This window comes from Zonotrichia albicollis, chromosome 19 (genome assembly GCF_047830755.1).
Source record: "Zonotrichia albicollis isolate bZonAlb1 chromosome 19, bZonAlb1.hap1, whole genome shotgun sequence".
NCBI lineage: Eukaryota > Metazoa > Chordata > Aves > Passeriformes > Passerellidae > Zonotrichia > Zonotrichia albicollis.
In genome coordinates, this window is record NC_133837.1 from 13,764,575 (window position 1) to 13,785,389 (window position 20,815).

At 52.0% G+C, this 20,815-nt stretch overlaps 1 long non-coding RNA gene across 6 annotated transcripts; it reads left to right on the plus strand.

Annotated features, from left to right (window-relative positions):
• The first annotated feature begins 10,335 nt into the window (after window positions 1-10,335).
• LOC141731248 (uncharacterized) lies at window positions 10,336-17,081 on the plus strand. Of its 6 annotated transcripts, none has more exons than XR_012583286.1 (5): window positions 10,336-11,469; window positions 12,704-12,813; window positions 15,084-15,129; window positions 15,251-15,815; window positions 16,315-17,081. It is a non-coding gene; the product is annotated as an uncharacterized LOC141731248 (long non-coding RNA). The 6 variants fall into 6 exon arrangements; XR_012583285.1 differs by lacking the exon at window positions 10,336-11,469 and adding an exon at window positions 11,522-11,857; XR_012583287.1 differs by lacking the exon at window positions 15,084-15,129.
• Window positions 17,082-20,815: the final 3,734 nt, after the last annotated feature.

Consider the following 20,815-nt stretch of genomic DNA (forward strand, 5'->3'; position numbering starts at 1 on the left):
GTCGTAAAAGGTGCCGTAAAGCGCGACTGTCGTAAAAGGTGCCATAAAGCGCGACTGTCGTAAAACTGCCGTAAAGCGCGACTGTCGTAAAATCGGCCGTAAAGCGCGACTGTCGTAAAACGTGCCGTAAAGCGCGACTGTCGTAAAAGGTGCCGTAAAGCGCGACTGTCGTAAAATCGGCCGTAAAGCGCGACTGTCGTAAAATCGGCCGTAAAGCGCGACTGTCGTAAAAGGTGCCGTAAAGCGCGACTGTCGTAAAATCGGCCGTAAAGCGCGACTGTCGTAAAACGGCCGTAAAGCGCGACTGTCGTAAAAGGTGCCGTAAAGCGCGACTGTCGTAAAATCGGCCGTAAAGCGCGACTGTCGTAAAATCGGCCGTAAAGCGCGACTGTCGTAAAAGGTGCCGTAAAGCGCGACTGTCGTAAAATCGGCCGTAAAGCGCGACTGTCGTAAAACTGCCGTAAAGCGCGACTGTCGTAAAATCGGCCGTAAAGCGCGACTGTCGTAAAAGGTGCCGTAAAGCGCGACTGTCGTAAAAACTGCCGTAAAGCGCGACTGTCGTAAAAGGTGCCGTAAAGCGCGACTGTCGTAAAATCGGCCGTAAAGCGCGACTGTCGTAAAAGGTGCCGTAAAGCGCGACTGTCGTAAAAGGTGCCGTAAAGCGCGACTGTCGTAAAATCGGCCGTAAAGCGCGACTGTCGTAAAAGGTGCCGTAAAGCGCGACTGTCGTAAAATCTGCCGTAAAGCGCGACTGTCGTAAAATCGGCCGTAAAGCGCGACTGTCGTAAAACTGCCGTAAAGCGCGACTGTCGTAAAATCGGCCGTAAAGCGCGACTGTCGTAAAATCGGCCGTAAAGCGCTACTGTCGTAAAAGGTGCCGTAAAGCGCGACTGTCGTAAAATCGGCCGTAAAGCGCGACTGTCGTAAAAGGTGCCGTAAAGCGCGACTGTCGTAAAAGGTGCCGTAAAGCGCGACTGTCGTAAAATCGGCCGTAAAGCGCGACTGTCGTAAAAGGTGCCGTAAAGCGCGACTGTCGTAAAATCGGCCGTAAAGCGCGACTGTCGTAAAATCGGCCGTAAAGCGCGACTGTCGTAAAAGGTGCCGTAAAGCGCGACTGTCGTAAAAGGTGCCGTAAAGCGCGACTGTCGTAAAATCGGCCGTAAAGCGCGACTGTCGTAAAAGGTGCCGTAAAGCGCGACTGTCGTAAAACTGCCGTAAAGCGCGACTGTCGTAAAATCGGCCGTAAAGCGCGACTGTCGTAAAAGGTGCCGTAAAGCGCGACTGTCGTAAAATCGGCCGTAAAGCGCGACTGTCGTAAAAGGTGCCGTAAAGCGCGACTGTCGTAAAAGGGGCCGTAAAGCGCGACTGTCGTAAAACTGCCGTAAAGCGCGACTGTCGTAAAAGGTGCCGTAAAGCGCGACTGTCGTAAAATCGGCCGTAAAACGCGACTGTCGTAAAAACTGCCGTAAAGCGCGACTGTCGTAAAATCGGCCGTAAAGCGCGACTGTCGTAAAATCGGCCGTAAAGCGCGACTGTCGTAAAACTGCCGTAAAGCGCGACTGTCGTAAAATCGGCCGTAAAGCGCGACTGTCGTAAAATCGGCCGTAAAGCGCGACTGTCGTAAAAGGTGCCGTAAAGCGCGACTGTCGTAAAATCGGCCGTAAAGCGCGACTGTCGTAAAACGTGCCGTAAAGCGCGACTGTCGTAAAATCGGCCGTAAAGCGCGACTGTTGTAAAACTGCCGTAAAGCGCGACTGTCGTAAAAGGTGCCGTAAAGCGCGACTGTCGTAAAATCGGCCGTAAAGCGCGACTGTCGTAAAAGGTGCCGTAAAGCGCGACTGTCGTAAAAGGTGCCGTAAGCGCGACTGTCGTAAAACTGCCGTAAAGCGCGACTGTCGTAAAACTGCCGTAAAGCGCGACTGTCGTAAAAGGTGCCGTAAAGCGCGACTGTCGTAAAATCGGCCGTAAAGCGCGACTGTCGTAAAACGTGCCGTAAAGCGCGACTGTCGTAAAATCGGCCGTAAAGCGCGACTGTCGTAAAACTGCCGTAAAGCGCAACTGTCGTAAAAGGTGCCGTAAAGCGCGACTGTCGTAAAATCGGCCGTAAAGCGCGACTGTCGTAAAATCGGCCGTAAAGCGCGACTGTCGTAAAAGGTGCCGTAAAGCGCGACTGTCGTAAAACTGCCGTAAAGCGCGACTGTCGTAAAAGGTGCCGTAAAGCGCGACTGTCGTAAAAGGTGCCGTAAAGCGCGACTGTCGTAAAATCGGCCGTAAAGCGCGACTGTCGTAAAAGGTGCCGTAAAGCGCGACTGTCGTAAAACTGCCGTAAAGCGCGACTGTCGTAAAATCGGCCGTAAAGCGCGACTGTAGTAAAAGGTGCCGTAAAGCGCGACTGTCGTAAAATCGGCCGTAAAGCGCGACTGTCGTAAAAGGTGCCGTAAAGCGCGACTGTCGTAAAAGGGGCCGTAAAGCGCGACTGTCGTAAAACTGCCGTAAAGCGCGACTGTCGTAAAAGGTGCCGTAAAGCGCGACTGTCGTAAAACTGCCGTAAAGCGCGACTGTCGTAAAACTGCCGTAAAGCGCGACTGTCGTCAAATCGGCCGTAAAGCGCGACTGTCGTAAAAGGTGCCGTAAAGCGCGACTGTCGTAAAAACTGCCGTAAAGCGCGAGTGTCGTAAAAGGTGCCGTAAAGCGCGGCTGTCGTAAAATCGGCCGTAAAGCGCGACTGTCGTAAAAGGTGCCGTAAAGCGCGACTGTCGTAAAAGGGGCCGTAAAGCGCGACTGTCGTAAAATCGGCCGTAAAGCGCGACTGTCGTAAAAGGTGCCGTAAAGCGCGACTGTCGTAAAAGGTGCCGTAAAGCGCGACTGTCGTAAAATCGGCCGTAAAGCGCGACTGTCGCAAAAGGTGCCGTAAAGCGCGACTGTCGTAAAACTGGCCGTAAATCGCGACTGTCGTAAAACTGCCGTAAAGCGCGACTGTCGTAAAAGGTGCCGTAAAGCGCGACTGTCGTAAAAGGTGCCGTAAAGCGCGACTGTCGTAAAATCGGCCGTAAAGCGCGACTGTCGTAAAAGGGGCCGTAAAGCGCGACTGTCGTAAAAGGTGCCGTAAAGCGCGACTGTCGTAAAACTGCCGTAAAGCGCGACTGTCGTAAAATCGGCCGTAAAGCGCGACTGTCGTAAAAGGTGCCGTAAAGCGCGACTGTCGTAAAATCGGCCGTAAAGCGCGACTGTCGTAAAAGGTGCCGTAAAGCGCGACTGTCGTAAAATCGGCCGTAAAGCGCGACTGTCGTAAAACTGCCGTAAAGCGCGACTGTCGTAAAATCGGCCGTAAAGCGCGACTGTCGTAAAACTGCCGTAAAGCGCGACTGTCGTAAAAGGTGCCGTAAAGCGCGACTGTCGTAAAAGGGGCCGTAAAGCGCGACTGTCGTAAAATCGGCCGTAAAGCGCGACTGTCGTAAAAGGTGCCGTAAAGCGCGACTGTCGTAAAATCGGCCGTAAAGCGCGACTGTCGTAAAACTGCCGTAAAGCGCGACTGTCGTAAAATCGGCCGTAAAGCGCGACTGTCGTAAAATCGGCCGTAAAGCGCGACTGTCGTAAAAGGTGCCGTAAAGCGCGACTGTCGTAAAAGGGGCCGTAAAGCGCGACTGTCGTAAAATCGGCCGTAAAGCGCGACTGTCGTAAAATCGGCCGTAAAGCGCGACTGTCGTAAAATCGGCCGTAAAGCGCGACTGTCGTAAAAGGTGCCGTAAAGCGCGACTGTCGTAAAATCGGCCGTAAAGCGCGACTGTCGTAAAACGTGCCGTAAAGCGCGACTGTCGTAAAATCGGCCGTAAAGCGCGACTGTCGTAAAACTGCCGTAAAGCGCGACTGTCGTAAAAGGTGCCGTAAAGCGCGACTGTCGTAAAATCGGCCGTAAAGCGCGACTGTCGTAAAAGGTGCCGTAAAGCGCGACTGTCGTAAAAGGTGCCGTAAGCGCGACTGTCGTAAAACTGCCGTAAAGCGCGACTGTCGTAAAAGGTGCCGTAAAGCGCGACTGTCGTAAAATCGGCCGTAAAGCGCGACTGTCGTAAAACTGCCGTAAAGCGCAACTGTCGTAAAAGGTGCCGTAAAGCGCGACTGTCGTAAAACTGCCGTAAAGCGCGACTGTCGTAAAATCGGCCGTAAAGCGCGACTGTAGTAAAAGGTGCCGTAAAGCGCGACTGTCGTAAAAACTGCCGTAAAGCGCGACTGTCGTAAAAGGTGCCGTAAAGCGCGACTGTCGTAAAATCGGCCGTAAAGCGCGACTGTCGTAAAAGGTGCCGTAAAGCGCGACTGTCGTAAAAGGGGCCGTAAAGCGCGACTGTCGTAAAACTGCCGTAAAGCGCGACTGTCGTAAAAGGTGCCGTAAAGCGCGACTGTCGTAAAATCGGCCGTAAAGCGCGACTGTCGTAAAACTGCCGTAAAGCGCGACTGTCGTAAAACTGCCGTAAAGCGCGACTGTCGTCAAATCGGCCGTAAAGCGCGACTGTCGTAAAAGGTGCCGTAAAGCGCGACTGTCGTAAAAGGGGCCGTAAAGCGCGACTGTCGTAAAAACTGCCATAAAGCGCGACTGTCGTAAAAGGTGCCGTAAAGCGCGACTGTCGTAAAATCGGCCGTAAAGCGCGACTGTCGTAAAAGGTGCCGTAAAGCGCGACTGTCGTAAAAGGTGCCGTAAAGCGCGACTGTCGTAAAATCGGCCGTAAAGCGCGACTGTCGTAAAATCGGCCGTAAAGCGCGACTGTCGTAAAAGGTGCCGTAAAGCGCGACTGTCGTAAAAGGGGCCGTAAAGCGCGACTGTCGTAAAATCGGCCGTAAAGCGCGACTGTCGTAAAATCGGCCGTAAAGCGCGACTGTCGTAAAATCGGCCGTAAAGCGCGACTGTCGTAAAAGGTGCCGTAAAGCGCGACTGTCGTAAAATCGGCCGTAAAGCGCGACTGTCGTAAAACGTGCCGTAAAGCGCGACTGTCGTAAAATCGGCCGTAAAGCGCGACTGTCGTAAAACTGCCGTAAAGCGCGACTGTCGTAAAAGGTGCCGTAAAGCGCGACTGTCGTAAAATCGGCCGTAAAGCGCGACTGTCGTAAAAGGTGCCGTAAAGCGCGACTGTCGTAAAAGGTGCCGTAAGCGCGACTGTCGTAAAACTGCCGTAAAGCGCGACTGTCGTAAAAGGTGCCGTAAAGCGCGACTGTCGTAAAATCGGCCGTAAAGCGCGACTGTCGTAAAACTGCCGTAAAGCGCAACTGTCGTAAAAGGTGCCGTAAAGCGCGACTGTCGTAAAACTGCCGTAAAGCGCGACTGTCGTAAAATCGGCCGTAAAGCGCGACTGTAGTAAAAGGTGCCGTAAAGCGCGACTGTCGTAAAAACTGCCGTAAAGCGCGACTGTCGTAAAAGGTGCCGTAAAGCGCGACTGTCGTAAAATCGGCCGTAAAGCGCGACTGTCGTAAAAGGTGCCGTAAAGCGCGACTGTCGTAAAAGGGGCCGTAAAGCGCGACTGTCGTAAAACTGCCGTAAAGCGCGACTGTCGCAAAAGGTGCCGTAAAGCGCGACTGTCGTAAAATCGGCCGTAAAGCGCGACTGTCGTAAAACTGCCGTAAAGCGCGACTGTCGTAAAACTGCCGTAAAGCGCGACTGTCGTCAAATCGGCCGTAAAGCGCGACTGTCGTAAAAGGTGCCGTAAAGCGCGACTGTCGTAAAATCGGCCGTAAAGCGCGACTGTCGTAAAAGGTGCCGTAAAGCGCGACTGTCGTAAAAGGGGCCGTAAAGCGCGACTGTCGTAAAATCGGCCGTAAAGCGCGACTGTCGTAAAAGGTGCCGTAAAGCGCGACTGTCGTAAAATCGGCCGTAAAGCGCGACTGTCGTAAAATCGGCCGTAAAGCGCGACTGTCGTAGAAGGGGCCGTAAAGCGCGACTGTCGTAAAATCGGCCGTAAAGCGCGACTGTCGTAAAAGGTGCCGTAAAGCGCGACTGTCGTAAAATCGGCCGTAAAGCGCGACTGTCGTAAAACGTGCCGTAAAGCGCGACTGTCGTAAAAGGTGCCGTAAAGCGCGACTGTCGTAAAAGGGGCCGTAAAGCGCGACTGTCGTAAAAGGGGCCGTAAAGCGCGACTGTCGTAAAATCGGCCGTAAAGCGCGACTGTCGTAAAAGGGGCCGTAAAGCGCGACTGTCGTAAAATCGGCCGTAAAGCGCGACTGTCGTAAAATCGGCCGTAAAGCGCGACTGTCGTAAAATCGGCCGTAAAGCGCGACTGTCGTAAAATCGGCCGTAAAGCGCGACTGTCGTAAAAGGTGCCGTAAAGCGCGACTGTCGTAAAAGGTGCCGTAAAGCGCGACTGTCGTAAAATCGGCCGTAAAGCGCGACTGTCGTAAAAGGTGCCGTAAAGCGCGACTGTCGTAAAAGGTGCCGTAAAGCGCGACTGTCGTAAAATCGGCCGTAAACCGCGACTGTCGTAAAAGGTGCCGTAAAGCGCGACTGTCGTAAAATCGGCCGTAAAGCGCGACTGTCGTAAAACTGCCGTAAAGCGCGACTGTCGTAAAATCGGCCGTAAAGCGCGACTGTCGTAAAAGGTGCCGTAAAGCGCGACTGTCGTAAAATCGGCCGTAAAGCGCGACTGTCGTAAAATCGGCCGTAAAGCGCGACTGTCGTAAAAGGTGCCGTAAAGCGCGACTGTCGTAAAACTGCCGTAAAGCGCGACTGTCGTAAAATCGGCCGTAAAGCGCGACTGTCGTAAAATCGGCCGTAAAGCGCGACTGTCGTAAAAGGTGCCGTAAAGCGCGACTGTCGTAAAATCGGCCGTAAAGCGCGACTGTCGTAAAAGGGGCCGTAAAGCGCGACTGTCGTAAAAGGTGCCGTAAAGCGCGACTGTCGTAAAACTGCCGTAAAGCGCGACTGTCGTAAAAGGTGCCGTAAAGCGCGACTGTCGTAAAAGGGGCCGTAAAGCGCGACTGTCGTAAAATCGGCCGTAAAGCGCGACTGTCGTAAAAGGTGCCGTAAAGCGCGACTGTCGTAAAATCGGCCCTAAAGCGCGACTGTCGTAAAACTGCCGTAAAGCGCGACTGTCGTGAAATCGGCCGTAAAGCGCGACTGTCGTAAAAGGTGCCGTAAAGCGCGACTGTCGTAAAATCGGCCGTAAAGCGCGACTGTCGTAAAAGGTGCCGTAAAGCGCGACTGTCGTAAAATCTGCCGTAAAGCGCGACTGTCGTAAAATCGGCCGTAAAGCGCGACTGTCGTAAAATCGGCCGTAAGGCGCGACTGTCGTAAAAGGTGCCGTAAAGCGCGACTGTCGTAAAATCGGCCGTAAAACGCGACTGTCGTAAAACTGCCGTAAAGCGCGACTGTCGTAAAATCGGCCGTAAAGCGCGACTGTCGTAAAATCGGCCGTAAAGCGCGACTGTCGTAAAATCGGCCGTAAAGCGCGACTGTCGTAAAAGGTGCCGTAAAGCGCGACTGTCGTAAAAGGTGCCGTAAAGCGCGACTGTCGTAAAATCGGCCGTAAAGCGCGACTGTCGTAAAACTGCCGTAAAGCGCGACTGTCGTAAAAGGTGCCGTAAAGCGCGACTGTCGCAAAAGGTGCCGTAAAGCGCGACTGTCATAAAATCGGTCGTAAAGCGCGACTGTCGTAAAAGGTGCCGTAAAGCGCGACTGTCGTAAAACTGCCGTAAAGCGCGACTGTCGTAAAAGGGGCCGTAAAGCGCGACTGTCGTAAAATCGGCCGTAAAGGGCGACTGTCGTAAAACTGCCGTAAAGCGCGACTGTCGTAAAAGGTGCCGTAAAGCGCGACTGTCGTAAAAGGTGCCGTAAAGCGCGACTGTCGTAAAATCGGCCGTAAAGCGCGACTGTCGTAAAATCGGCCGTAAAGCGCGACTGTCGTAAAAGGTGCCGTAAAGCGCGACTGTCGTAAAATCGGCCGTAAAGCGCGACTGTCGTAAAACTGCCGTAAAGCGCGACTGTCGTAAAAGGTGCCGTAAAGCGCGACTGTCGTAAAATCGGCCGTAAAGCGCGACTGTCGTAAAAGGTGCCGTAAAGCGCGACTGTCGTAAAATCGGCCGTAAAGCGCGACTGTCGTAAAAGGTGCCGTAAAGCGCGACTGTCGTAAAAGGTGCCGTAAAGCGCGACTGTCGTAAAATCGGCCGTAAAGCGCGACTGTCGTAAAAGGTGCCGTAAAGCGCGACTGTCGTAAAAGGTGCCGTAAAGCGCGACTGTCGTAAAATCGGCCGTAAAGCGCGACTGTCGTAAAACTGCCGTAAAGCGCGACTGTCGTAAAAGGGGCCATAAAGCGCGACTGTCGTAAAATCGGCCGTAAAGCGCGACTGTCGTAAAAGGTGCCGTAAAGCGCGACTGTCGTAAAAGGGGCCGTAAAGCGCGACTGTCGTAAAAGGTGCCGTAAAGCGCGACTGTCGTAAAAGGTGCCGTAAAGCGCGACTGTCGTAAATTCGGCCGTAAAGCGCGACTGTCGTAAAAGGTGCCGTAAAGCGCGACTGTCGTAAAATCGGCCGTAAAGCGCGACTTTCGTAAAAGGTGCCGTAAAGCGCGACTGTCGTAAAAGGTGCCGTAAAGTGCGACTGTCGTAAAAGGGGCCGTAAAGCGCGACTGTCGTAAAAGGTGCCATGTTGCCGGAATCCACGTGTCGGCATGGACGCCGCCATCTTTCCGGAAACCACGTGTCGGCATGGGCGCCGCCATCTTGCCCAAAAATACGTGATCGCCTGGGCACCGCCATCTTGCCGGAAACCACGTGTCGGCATGGGCTCCGCCATCTTGCCAAAAACCACGTGTCGGCATGGGCGCCGCCATCTTGACGGAATCCACGTGTCGGCATGAGCGCCGCCATCTTGCCGGAAACCACGTGTCTGCAAGGGCGCTGCCATCTTGCCAGAATTCACGTGTCTGCACAGGCGCCGCCATCTTGCCAAAAACCACGTGTCGGCATGGGCGCCGCCATCTTGGCGGAATCCACGTGTCGGCATGGGCGCCGCCATCTTGCCGGAAACCACGTGTCAGCATGGGCGCCGCCATCTTGGATTAGGGTTAGTTTTAATCGGTAATTTTAACAGTTAGGGTTAATTTTAAAGCTCTTTTAGGATTATTTAAGGATTTTTTTAAAGGTTCTTGGGGGATTTTTACGGGTGTTTTAGGTGTTTTTTAAAAGTATGGCATTTGGAGTGTATTCGGAGGCTATTTTTAGGGTTCTGTTGGGTGTTTAAGATACATTTTCTCTCTCTCTTTCTAACTTTGTTTTCCTTTCTAGCTTTAGTTTAAAAATGCAGCAGTAGAAACTTTCAGGCTCCCTGGGACTAAAGGAAAAAAATAAAAAATTGAAAAATACAAAACAAACCCTTTACTCCCCGGGAGCCTGAAATTTTCTACTGCTGCACCGGACATATAGTTTTTATTCTTTTTACTATATACACTAGATAGGAACCCCACCCTCTCCTAATCAGGACCTCCAGCGGACACCAATCAAGCCTAATCAGTCTCGCCTACCACTAGACACCACCCCTATACCCAGGCACCCTTCCGTCACCAAGCCCCGCCCCTAGGTCCCACCCCCCAAACCGCAGCACTGCCCTTAGCCAAGCCTGCGCCGACCTGGCCCTAGCCGCCCCCAGGCACCGCCCCCCGTCGGCCACCCCCGACACCACCCCTCCCCTGGGCGCCGCGGTCCCCGGGCGCCGCCCCAACCCTACCCGAGCCCCCGACCCCGGGCACCGCCCCCGGCATCGCCCCCCGTCGCCGTGCCCCCGCCCCCGGGCACCGACCCTTCGTCGCCGGGCCGCGGCGGCCAGAGGCCGCCCCGACGCCTTAGATGCCCCTCCCCGCGACGCCGCCGGCCTCACGCGAACCGGAATATCATTCCGGCTCCCGGGGACCCGCGGAAAGTGCAAAAATCCCTGCAAAAATCGAGAAAAAAGATCCGGTCATGGGGGCCGCCATCTTGCCGGAAACCACGTGTCGGCATGGGCGCCGCCATCTTGCCGGAATCCACTTGTCGGTATGGGCGCCGCCATCTTGCCGGAAATCACGTGTCGGCATGGGCGCCTCCATCTTGCCGGAAACCACGTGTCTTCATCAGCGCCGCCATCTATCCGAGCCCTGAGGCTACCCCGACGCCTTAGATGCCCCTCCCCGCGACGCCGCCGGCCTCACGCGAACCGGAATATCATTCCGTCCCCCGGGGACCCGCGGAAAGTGCAAAAATCCCTGCAAAAATCGAGAAAAAAGATCCGGTCATGGGGGCCGCCATCTTGCCGGAAACCACGTGTTGGCATGGGCGCCGCCATCTTGCCGGAAACCACGTGTCGGCATGGGCGCCGCCACTTGCCGGAATCTACGTGTCGGTATGGGCGCCGCCATCTTGCCGGAAACCACGTGTCGGCATGGGCGCCTCCATCTTGCCGGAAACCACGTGTCTTCATCAGCGCCGCCATCTATCCGAGCCCAGAGGCTACCCCGACGCCTTAGATGCCCCTCCCCGCGACGCCGCCGGCCTCACGCGAACCGGAATATCATTCCGGCCCCCGGGGACCCGCGGAAAGCGCAAAAATCCCGGCAAAAATCGAGAAAAAAGATCCGGTCATGGGGGCCGCCATCTTGCCGGAAACCACGTGTCGGCATGGGCGCCGCCATGTATCCGAGCCCAGAGGCTACCCCGACGCCTTAGATGCCCCTCCCCGCGACGCCGCCGGCCTCACCCGAACCGGAATATCATTCCGGCCCCCGGGGACCCGCGGAAAGCGCAAAAATCCTGGCAAAAATCGAGAAAAAACATCTGGTCATGGCGGCCGCCATCTTGCCGGAAACCACGTGTCGGCATGGGCGCCGCCATCTTGCCGGAAACCACGTGTCGGCATGGGCGCCGCCATCTTGCCGGAAACCACGTGTCTTCATCAGCGCCGCCATCTATCCGAGCCCTGAGGCTACCCCGACGCCTTAGATGCCCCTCCCCGCGACGCCGCCGGCCTCACGCGAACCGGAATATCATTCCGGCCCCCGGAGACCCGCGGAAAGCGCAAAAATCCCGGCAAAAATCGAGAAAAAAGATCCGGTCATGGGGGCCGCCATCTTGCCGGAAACCACGTGTCGGCATGGGCGCCGCCATGTATCCGAGCCCAGAGGCTACCCCGACGCCTTAGATGCCCCTCCCCGCGACGCCGCCGGCCTCACCCGAACCGGAATATCATTCCGGCCCCCGGGGACCCGCGGAAAGCGCAAAAATCCTGGCAAAAATCGAGAAAAAACATCTGGTCATGGGGGCCGCCATCTTGCCGGAAACCACGTGTTGGCACGGGCGCCGCCATCTTGCCGGAAACCACGTGTCGGCATGGGCGCCGCCATCTTGGCGGAATCCACGTGTCGGCATGGGCGCCGCCATCTTGCCGGAAACCACGTGTCGGCATGGGCGCCGCCATCTTGCCGGAAACCACGTGTCGGCACGGGCGCCGCCATCTTGGATTAGGGTTAGTTTTAATCGGTAATTTTAACAGTTAGGGTTAATTTTAACATTCTTTTAGGATTATTTAAGGATTTTTTAAAGGTTCTTGGGGGATTTTTACGGGTGTTTTAGGTGTTTTTTAAAAGTAGGGCATTTGGAGTGTATTCGGAGGCTATTTTTAGGGTTCTGCGGGGTGTTTAAGATACATTTTCTCTCTCTCTTTCTAACTTTGTTTTCCTTTCTAGCTTTAGTTTAAAAAAGCAGCAGTAGAAAAGTTATTTACGGTTAGGTTTATTTGAGTTTTTATTAGGGTTCAATGGTGTGGGATGTTTGTTCTGTTAGTAATAGAAATAGGTTTTGTTTTGATGTGCTGCGATGGGATGAGCGTGTGCTGCGTACCGGTGCTGACAAAGGTACAGTATTTTTATGGCTCTGATGTGTCGGGTTAATGAATTTATATGGTCTAATATGTCGATGAAAATAAAAATAAATATACATTTAAAAATAAATATAAAATTATAGTGGTAAACAGAAATATAGAAATCAAATAGATAAATACATAAAACTATAATATATTGTATATTATTGTAACATAACATATAAATTATAGTCTATTATATATATAAACAAAGATATATAACTATAGAATGTAAATATAAAAACAGTAAAATATATTGGAGATTTTTTTTTGTTTTTTAGGTTATAGGCTGGGTTTTATAATAAATGTGGTGGTGGGCTTTGCTGCAGCTGGAATTTGTATCTATTTCAGGAAGCGTCATATAGTATATCCTGCAATTTAATAGATCCCCTGCTATGTTAGTTGTAGTGGAAGAAGCTGAATGAAACCAGGACACTGAACTTTGGTGCACCAAACCCCTGCCAATAACAGGTTTTCAAATAACAAACCCACAGTTTACAACAATGGTAAAATCCCAGCCTACAAAAATACCAAACTCCCAGCCAAAAAAAAATACTAAAAACTTGGCCTACAAAAATATCGAACAAACCAGCCTATAAAAAACTGCATTTCAAAATACCAGAACAACCTAGTTTCAAAATAATAGGAAACCCAATTTCAAGGTACACAGGAGCTGAGGGCTGCGGGGCAGAGGGACCGGTTGAGGGGTAAAGGGAGAGGCCTTGAGGGCTGGACAGTCCAGTGGAGATCAGGGGTACAGGATACAGCTGTACCACCCCCTCACCCCAGCCCTAACCTCAGCCTAACCAGCTCCCCTAAAAACAGCCTTTTCCCCCAACAGCAGCACAACACAGCAACCCTAACAGCGAGACCAGAGAGCAACCCTCACACACCAGGACAATGACAGAACCCTCAGAGAACAACAGACCCACTGCGGCTAGAGAGCAACAGGTAGAGTTTGGAGACTGAGCACGTCTTTTTGAGTTTTTTTCCCAGGACTTTTAAAGGTATTTAGGGGATTTTGGAAGGGACTTCTCTGGGACTTTTTAGGGTATTGTTGGGGCTTTTTCAGAGCCATTCTGTGATTCCCTAGAATATTTTGAAGATTATGGTCAGGGTCAGAGGAAACACCCTCTGAAAAGGCAGAGTTTTAGGACTGCAGTGGAATGCTTTAGAAAGGGGTCAGCGGTGGCACAGCAGGTCGGGTCCCACACTGCCAGTCCAAAGGTTGTAAGTTTTAGACCCAGCTAAGTTGTTGTGGTCAGGGTTAGATGCTCTCAGCTTTGGTCTGGGAGAATTTCTGCACAGAAAAACTCACCCCCTGAGTTTGCTGATGCCAGTTTGCAGGAGGTCCTTGGCACTGCCAGAGCAGCCCGAGTTCTCGGTGGGGGCAGCTTTGCTCCTGGAGAAATCCTGTGCTGGCCCTCTTCCCTGTAAAACCAAACTCACCCCTGCTGCGTGTCGACGTCCATCCGCAGGAGGCACGTGGCACTCCGAGGGCAGCAAGAGTTCTTGGTGTTGGCAGCTGCGGACTGCGAGAAATTGTTCTCTGCAGTTTTGGAGGCCGAATTGCAGTTTCTGCCATGGGCACACAGAGAGGAAAGGCTGTTAATTTCCTTAGAAAGGAAAGCCTGGCACCCCATGGTTTAAGGGGCAGACAAAGGGCTGTATAGGGGAAAGAGCTCCTCACAGGACCTTTCTTCACCTCAGCCCCCACTCCAAGGTCTAGCAGCCCCCCGTGTGACAAGCTGCTTTCAGAGGGTTGCCCGGGCACACCTGCACAGGGAGCTGCTAGGCCAGAGGGACTAACGGGGACGGTCGGAGCATCCAGCACGGACTAGGAAACAGCCAGACCCACCTGGGCACTGAGCATCACTTTGAGAAAACGCCAAGGGAAGAGCCCTTTTGGCCAAGGGCCAGCAACTGAGTAGGCCAGGCAGCAAGTGGGGTTCCAGGAGAGGGCTTTCAACTTTCCCCTTTTACAGTGTCAGTCCCTCTCCAAAGCCCCCAGACCCTCCAGAGCACTCCCAGAAAGGAGAGGGGTTATTAGGAGAAAAAGAGTTTATAAAAAAGGGAAAAAGCTTCATTTTCCATTAGTTTTTGTGTTCAAACTGGTAGGGACTTGGATTCCCCTGCAATTTTAATGGTCTCAGTTGAAAGAATCCCTGCCTTTTCTATGCTGTTAGGGGTGTTAATTGACAGGGAGTCCTCATTCTCTATTATTTGGCAGTTTAAAAAGAAGGGGAAAATCTTGACAATGTTTCTTATGGGTTTGAATTAAGGGTAGCCACCCCTTTTTGTTGTCCTGAGGCCCAAATTGAGGGAGAAGGCCAGCTATCCCTCCATCCTAAGGGTTTGAACTGAGGGAAAAATCCTTCTTTTTTCATCACTGGAGAGATTTAAAGTGTGGAAAGCCCCTCTTTTCCCAATATTTAAGGAGAGCAAATTAAAGGGCAGAAACTATTTATTTGCCATTGTATTAGCTTCAGTAGAGGTAACTGCCCCATTTCCTCTTTTTAAGGAGTTCACTGGAAGGAAGCTCTGCCTTTTTCAGCATCTTAAGGGTTTAAAACTACATTTCAGGGCACTGCTTTCTATGCTGTAGGACCAAGTATCTCAGAGAAGGATGAGCCTCACATGCCCTTAACCCTTACACTGCCTGGGAGGCTTTTATTTTTCTTATTTTTCCTTATAATGTAGATAGCCTAAATTAGAGGTCCCAAGGAGACTTAGACTATTCATACCATTAGTATTCTTCTCCACCCAGCTTAGTCACATGGGAAATACTACTTAGTAGCCACTAAGGAATAATTACCTAAGTTAACAGCAAATTACCCAATCTATCTAGTTATGCTGCCTAAACAGAAAGTTTTATTTCTTACCAGTTTGCTGCCCTTTTGCTCCAAGCAGTTGCTACAAAAAAGAAAGCGCTGTTATTTTTCTGAAGAGCTTTCTTCTATAACAAGCACTTTACTCCCCTTGAATTTGAGTCAGAGAGGCCAAACAGCTGCAGCTGCTCTGAGGGCTTTTATACTCGGTGGGATTTGCCCCCTCCCTTTTCATGGGTGCCATGGGAACGAGAGGCGGGCACAATCAGGGGTATATTAACCCCAGCCTTGGCTGTGGGGCTTCATTCCCTCTCTGGGATGTGCTGGGGTAAGAACTCTCCTCTCATTTCAGTGAAGAGGCTCTTTCAGCTCATCTCAACTTCTTTCCAGCAGGTGTTTCTGGGCATCTAAAGCATAGAGGCTTTGAAGATTCTGTGAAGTAAACAGCATAGAATACAGGGAGTATTTAGACTCATGATTTTGGCTTTTGTGTTTAGGGGTGGTAAAGTGCATTTGTAATTTCTGGTTTTGTTCTTGTTTTGTTTTGTATTTTTTTTTAGGAGGAGCGCAGCATCCAGAGATTCCTGGTTGTGTCAAGTACAACACTTTTTTCAGCAGATTCATCATGTCACAAGAGGGATCCGCCCAGTGTCAAGGATGATGTCTGAGATTGAGGCATCAGGTGAGTTGAGGATTGTGATTAGGAGAGGGAATGTGAGCAGGCATACAGTTAGGAATTATTGTGGGTGGGGGGAGGTTTGAAGGTAGCAGGGTGAAAAAGGATGTTTATTTGAGGACCCCCCCCCCTAAGGCTTCTCAGAAGCCTAGCAGAGGTATTCCCATGTCCTACAGCACACAAGGTTATCTACTGCACTCATAGGAATGCTATCCAACTTTGCCTTTCTCTAACCCAGGTGCCACTGCTAATAAAGGCCACAGCCTTGGAATCAGGGTGAAGCTGGAGCCTAAAGCAGCCAGGCACACTCAGGAGAGGGCAAGTAGCTGACTTGCTGGGATTTGGCCCACATAACTCTGGACTCATACTTTGGTTTTGGTTTTCTTTATTGTAGCTAACCAAGAAGCTAACAGGCCATCACGAGGCGTTCCAAGGCAGACTCATTTCAGGTGCAACATGGATCCACATCACCAATCATCCAAACGATAAGTTGGGGGCCAGGGCTTGGAGATGGGATGATGGGAGAGTAGCAGGTTGGGAGATCTTGGGGCAGATGTAAAAATTAGCAGAGGGAAAAGCAATCTTCTCCAAGGGCCTCTTAGGACAGCTAAAGGGAGAGGCTCTACTTTTGATGGCAGCTTTCAGGCAGGCAGTGCAGAACAGTTCTGGTCTATGTTGTAAGCGTGTCACCTTATATTGTGTGTACTTACACTCTATGTACACTTGCACTGTATGCATCAGCTTACAATGTGTGTACTTACATTGTACCAATTATGATTGGAACTGCCCTGCCCTGGCCCGTAGTCACAGTTAGGTGGAAGAGTTATAAAAACTGTACCATTCATCTGTGTTTTGTGGGATTTTGGGTAGAAAATTTATTGGGCCAGTGCGGGGACAAGTCCTAGCTGTCAGATAGACACTCGTTGACCCCTTCCTGTTGTCTCACAGGTCCCCGAGGCTACCGATTTCCCCGGAATCTACCATTTGACGTCAAGGAGCGGCAGCCAGAAGATGCATTGAAGCACGTTCTTCAGCGTCTCGGGTAAGGGCCGCAGCGAGCGTGTGAGCGTGCGTGAGAGCATGTGAATGTGTCTGTCTGAGTCCGCTTGTCTCTGCGTGTGTGAGCGCACGCTGACTGGTTTTACCCTTGTGTGTATGACTTTTGCTTTTCAGGTTTTTCATCTCATTTTTAAATTTAGAATAAAAAATCCCCAGCCGGGGTTTTTTTTTTTTCCCCCCCGGCTGGGTTTTTTTTTCCTCGGTCCCGGTCGGTCTGCGAGGCGACGTTCATCGCCAAAGTTTGGGCACGGACCATCCAGGGACCGGGGTTTTTGTCAGGCAGGAGGATTTTTTGGAGGTTCCCGGGAACCACGTTCCCGAGGACCAATGATTGCTGGGGTGTAATTTAGCAGTTGTGATGAGAGGGATGGTGAGTTTGTGTGTAATCTGAAGGGAGAGGTTATGGTAGATGAATGGTGGTTTTTGTGTGCTTTTGTTGTTTTGGGTTTCTTGTAACAATAACTCAACATGTAATGAAAATAGAAAAAGGTTATCACTTTGTGTTGATATGTGTATTGCTCTGTACTGCTCTGTATTGCTCCATATGTAAGTTTGACTTTTACCAGTGTGTCTATGGATTGTATATGCACTTGCGTTTGTATACACTGTTTCTATGTATTTTGCTGATGTCTAAATAAAAACATGCATTTAATAAAGTTGAATCACCCCTAATCAAGATACCCCCTGCCCTTCCCTACCCCCACCGCGGCTCCTGTCTTTTTTGGGTGTGGTTTTGTAATTTCTTTCCTCTGTATTTCTTCCTTTTGCTCCTCACTTTCCTTTTCTATTTCTAACTTAACTTCCATCTGTCTCTAACCCTTTGTTTCTGTTTCTCACTCTTTGTGACACTGTGTCTCTGCTTCTGTAACTCTGTTTCCATCTGCTTCCTTTTATTTGTCCATTTCACTATTTCTGTCTAACTGTATGTATTTTTCTCTCTTGTCTATACTTTGCACCTTATTTCTTTTTCTTTGTAACTTTCACCCTCGCTCTTCTTGCTTCTGTTTCTCTGTGTTCTCCTTTTCCTTAGTTTGTCTTTTTTGCTCTCAGTCTTTTCATTTTTCACTCTGCCCTGAATTTTCTAATCCTAACCACTTTCTTTTCCCTCCAAGTCCTGTCTTTCCTTTTTCCCACCCTCCTTTTCTTTTCTCTCTGTCTTGGTTTCTCTCTCTGTTTTCTTTTCTCTTTCTGTCTCTCTGTCTTTTCTTCTCTATCTCCCTCTCTTCTTTTTCTCTCTGTTTTTTTCTCTGTCTTCTTTTCTCTCTGTTTCCCTCTGTCTTTTTTTTCCCTGTCTCTTCCTCTTCTTTTCACTCTTTTTCCTTCTCTCTATTTTTTTCAGCCTTTACTTCTCTCTCTCTTTTCTCTCTCTCTCTCTCTCTCTCTCTCTTTTCTCTCTCTCTCTCTCTCTCTCTTTTCTCTCTCTCTCTCTCTCTCTAACTTTGTTTTCCTTTCTAGCTTTAGTTTAAAAAAGCAGCAGTAGAAACTTTCAGGCTCCCGGGGAGTAAAGGAAAAAAATAAAAAATTTAAAAATACAAAACAAACCCTTTATTCCCCGGGAGCCTGAAATTTTCTACTGCTGCACCGGACATATAGTTTTTATTCTTTTTACTATATACATTATATAGGAACCCCACCCTCTCCTAATCAGGACCCCCAGCTGACACCAATCAAGCCTAATCAGCACCCCCAGCTGACACCAATCAAGCCTAATCAGTACCCCCAGCTGACACACCCCCAGCTGACACCAATCAAGCCTAATCAGTACCCCCAGCTGACACACCCCCAGCTGACAGCAATCAAGCCTAATCAGTACCCCCAGCTGATACCAATCAAGCCTAATCAGTACCCCCAGCTGACACACCCCCAGCTGACACCAATCAAGCCTAATCAGTACCCCCAGCTGACAGCAATCAAGCCTAATCAGTACCCCCAGCTGATACCAATCAAGCCTAATCAGTACCCCCAGCTGACACAACCCCAGCTGACACCAATCAAGCCTAATCAGTACCCCCAGCTGACAGCAATCAAGCCTAATCAGTACCTCCAGCTGACACACCCCCAGCTGACAGCAATCAAGCCTAATCAGTACCCCCAGCTGACAGCAATCAAGCCTAATCAGTACCCCCAGCTGACACCAATCAAGCCTAATCAGTACCCCCAGCTGACACACCCCCAGCTGACAGCAATCAAGCCTAATCAGTACCCCCAGCTGACAGCAATCAAGCCTAATCAGTACCCCCAGCTGATACCAATCAAGCCTAATCAGTACCCCCAGCTGACACATCCCCAGCTGACACCAATCAAGCCTAATCAGTACCCCCAGCTGACAGCAATCAAGCCTAATCAGTACCCCCAGCTGATACCAATCAAGCCTAATCAGTACCCCCAGCTGACACACCCCCAGCTGACACCAATCAAGCCTAATCAGTACCCCCAGCTGACACATCCCCAGCTGACACCAATCAAGCCTAATCAGTACCCCCAGCTGACAGCAATCAAGCCTAATCAGTACCCCCAGCTGATACCAATCAAGCCTAATCAGTACCCCCAGCTGACACACCCCCAGCTGACACCAATCAAGCCTAATCAGTACCCCCAGCTGACACATCCCCAGCTGACAGCAATCAAGCCTAATCAGTACCCCCAGCTGACAGCAATCAAGCCTAATCAGTACCCCCAGCTGATACCAATCAAGCCTAATCAGTACCCCCAGCTGACACCCCCCCAGCTGACAGCAATCAAGCCTAATCAGTACCCCCAGCTGACACCAATCAAGCCTAATCAGTCTCACCTACCACTAGACAGCACCCCTATACCCAAGCACCGACCCTGTCACCAAGCCCCGCCCCTAGGTCCCCCCCCCTTCCTTCCCCAAACCACAGCCCCCCCCCAGCCAAGCCCGCGCCGCCCCGGCCCTAGCCGCCCCCAGGGACCGCCTCCCACCGGCCACCCCCGCCCCTAGGCGCCCCAGTCCCCGGACACTGCCCCCCCGTCGCCAAGCCCCCGCCCCCTAACACCACCCCCGGTACCCAAGCGCCCCGCATCCGGGCTCCGCCCCGCCCCCGGGCGCCGCCGCCCCGCCCCCGGGCACCGCCCCCCCATCGCCGTGCCCCCGCCCCCGGGCGCCACCTCCCCTCCCCGAGCCCCCGCCCCCGTGCGCCCCCCCTCCGTCGCCGGGCCGCCGCGGCCAGAAGCCGCCCCCACGGCTCAGAAGCCCCTCCCCGCGACGCCGCCGGCCGCACGGGAACCGGAATAACACTCCGGCCACGGGGGACAGGAGGAAAGCGCAAAAAACCCGGCAAAAATAGAGAAAAAACAATCCGGTCATGGCGGCCGCCATGTTGCCGGAAGTGACGTAATCTGGACGGCGCCGCCATCTTGTCCCCTTACCACGTGTCGGCATGGGGGCCGCCATCTTGCCAGAAACCACGTGTCGGCATGGGGGCCGCCATCTTGCCGGAAACCACGTGTCGGCATGGGGGCCGCCATCTTGCCGGAAACCACGTGTCTTCATGGGCGCCGCCATCTTGCCGGAAACCACGTGTCGGCATGGGCGCAGCCATCTTGCCGGAAACCACGTGTCTTCATGGGCGCCGCCATGTTGCCGGAAACCACGTGTCTTTATGGGCGCCGCCATCTTGCCGGAAACCACGTGTCCTCATGGGCGCCGCCATCTTGCACGAAAACACACATGGGCGCCTCCATTTTGCCGGAAACCACGTGATATTATGGGCGCAGCCATTTTGCTCCAAGTCACGTGACCACCGCCATCTTAGAAAACAATCACGTGACGACGTGCGGGCCGCCATCTTGGATTAGGGTGAGTTTTAATCGGTAATTTTAACAATTAGGGCTAATTTTAAGGGGTAATTTTAAGGGTTACAGTTTATTTTAACATTAATTGAGGTTCGGGATGGGGTTTAGGGTTCAGGGTGGGGTCCGGGATCGGGTATTGCCCTCGGGTGAGGGTTGGGGGCGGGGTTTAGGGTTCGGGGTGGGGTCCAGAATCAGGTTTAGGCCTCGGGTGAGGGTGAGGCCTCGGGCAAGGGGTGTGGGGGTGAGGGTTTGGGGTTTGGGGTTTAGGGGTTTAGGGGTTTAGGGGTTTAGGGTTAGGGTTTAGGATTAGGGTTAGGGTTAGGGGTTAGGGTTCGGGGGTTAGGGTTAGGGTTAGGGTTCGGGGGTTAGGGTTAGGGTTCGGGGGTTAGGGTTCGGGGGTTAGGGTTGGGGTTAGGGTTAGGGTTAGGGTTGGGGTTAGGGTTAGGGTTAGGGTTAGGGTTAGGGTTAGGGTTAGGGTTAGGGTTTAGGGTTAGGGTTAGGGTTAGGGGTTAGGGTTAGGGTTAGGGTTAGGGTTAGGGTTAGGGTTAGGGTTAGGGTTAGGGTTAGGGTTAGG